Below are 2669 nucleotides of genomic sequence, written 5' to 3'. Positions count from 1 at the left end.
GAACAAGCCTGCTTACAGTTCGGAGGAGAGAGATTCGAGGATAACGTATCAATGAGTGACCAACATTACATCAGAATATCAAGGCATTCAATTTTGCCGTAATAAGAGAAAAGCAACAGAACAAAATGTCTGTGCAGATGGGGATTGATGTAAAACACAGCCTGATGGATGCCCCCAAGCTCTCCAGGAAGCGCACTCGCCCTCATTTGTCTGAGCGACTGCAGAGCCACCACCTGGACTGGGTTTGCACGTCAGCTGTCATAAAGCAGACACCTTGACTGTAATTTCGAAATGTTTAAAAGAGAACGGGCCTGGTTTATTGTTCATATGGACACTTTCATTAAATAAGCAGAATGGCCTGCGCTGCGCTTTCATTAACACTTCACTTGCCACGCTGATGTTATCACTGCTTCTTTAACATCACTGAGCAGAGATTCCCCCCATCACGGACATCTACACTGCACGCTGCATCCGCAAAGCAAACAGCATTATGAAGGACCCACGCACCCGTCATGCAATCTCTTTTCCCTCCTGCCGTCTGGGAAAAGGCACCGAAGAATTCGGGCTTTCACGACCAGACTGTGCAACAGTTTCTTCCTCCAAGCTATTAGAGTCCTCAGTACCCAGAGCCTGGACTGATACCAACTTAATGCCCTCTACTGTGCCTATTGTTTATTATTAATTGTAATGCCTGCACTGTTTTGTGCACTTTATGCAGTCCTGGGTAGGTCTGTAGACTAGTGTAGTTTTTTTCTGTGTTGTTTTTACGTAGTTCAGTGTAGCTTTTGTACTGTTTCATGTGGCAGCATGGTCCTGAAAAAACGTTGTCTTGTTTTTACTGTGTACTGTACCAGCAGTTATGGTCGAAATGACAATAAAATCTGACTTGACTTGAGATGAAGATATCATTTCTAGCTATGCTGCCGGCGTCATTACTAATTCATTCCCTTCGTTGAACATGATGCTAACGTTGTTTCCTCTGCACAGTCAGCTGACCAAAGTGATGATGTCAGAGCATATTCGAAGTTTCTCCTTTCTGTACAAAATTCAGCTGGTGATTTATACAACTCATTGAGCGATTGCTGCAGTCAGCTGATCGTCCTGGAGCTAGATCAAGTTCAGTCCTGTATTTTGTACATTATTGTTTTTAGTTTCTTTTTTTATCAGCGTGGATTGCCACAAATAACAGCTCACCAGATGCCGCTGTCCTGCCGAAGTCATGTCTCGGAGTGCCTCTTTAATGACGGCTTGAAAACCGGAGCGGAGGGTTTAGCACAGAATAGCGTCTGCGGATTGTCAGATATCTTTGCCACCGGAGCGGAGGGTTTAGCACAGGATAGCGTCTGCGGATTGTCAGGTATCTTTGCCACCGGAGCGGAGGGTTTAGCACAGAATAGCGTCTGCGGATTGTCAGATATCTTTGCCACCGGAGCGGAGGGTTTAGCACAGGATAGCGTCTGCGGATTGTCAGGTATCTTTGCCACCGGAGCGGAGGGTTTAGCACAGGTTAGCGTCTGCGGATTGTCAGATATCTTTGCCACCGGAGCGGAGGGTTTAGCACAGAATAGCGTCTGCGGATTGTCAGGTATCTTTGCCAGCGGAGCGGAAGGTTTAGCACAGAATAGCGTCTGCGGATTGTCAGATATCTTTGCCACCGGAGCGGAGGGTTTAGCACAGGTTAGCGTCTGCGGATTGTCAGATATCTTTGCCACCGGAGCGGAAGGTTTAGCACAGAATAGCGTCTGCGGATTGTCAGATATCTTTGCCACCGGAGCGGAGGGTTTAGCACAGGTTAGCGTCTGCGGATTGTCAGATATCTTTGCCACCGGAGCGGAGGGTTTAGCACAGAATAGCGTCTGCGGATTGTCAGATATCTTTGCCACCGGAGCGGAAGGTTTAGCACAGGTTAGCGTCTGCGGATTGTCAGATATCTTTGCCACCGGAGCGGAGGGTTTAGCACAGGTTAGCGTCTGCGGATAGTCAGATATCTTTGCCACCGGAGCGGAGGGTTTAGCACAGGATAGCGTCTGCGGATTGTCAGATATCTTTGCCACCGGAACGGAGGGTTTAGCACAGAATAGCGTCTGCGGATTGTCAGGTATATTTGCCACCGGAGCGGAAGGTTTAGCACAGGATAGCGTCTGCGGATTGTCAGATATCTTTGCCACCGGAACGGAGGGTTTAGCACAGAATAGCGTCTGCGGATTGTCAGGTATCTTTGCCACCGGAGCGGAGGGTTTAGCACAGAATAGCGTCTGCGGATTGTCAGATATCTTTGCCACCGGAGCGGAGGGTTTAGCACAGATTAGCGTCTGCGGATTGTCAGGTATCTTTGCCACCGGAGCGGAGGGTTTAGCACAGAATAGCGTCTGCGGATTGTCAGATATCTTTGCCACCGGAGCGGAGGGTTTAGCACAGATTAGCGTCTGCGGATTGTCAGGTATCTTTGCCAGCGGAGCGGAGGGTTTAGCACAGAATAGCGTCTGCGGATTGTCAGATATCTTTGCCACCGGAGCGGAGGGTTTAGCACACGATAGCGTCTGCGCATTGTCAGATATCTTTGCCACCGGAGCGGAAGGTTTAGCACAGGTTAGCGTCTGCGGATTGTCAGATATCTTTGCCACCGGAGCGGAGGGTTTAGCACAGGTTAGCGTCTGCGGATTGTCAGG

The sequence above is a fragment of the Hemitrygon akajei genome, unplaced genomic scaffold (genome assembly GCF_048418815.1).
Source record: "Hemitrygon akajei unplaced genomic scaffold, sHemAka1.3 Scf000129, whole genome shotgun sequence".
In the NCBI taxonomy this organism is placed as follows: domain Eukaryota; kingdom Metazoa; phylum Chordata; class Chondrichthyes; order Myliobatiformes; family Dasyatidae; genus Hemitrygon; species Hemitrygon akajei.
Note: the sequence above shows the minus strand (reverse complement) of the source record.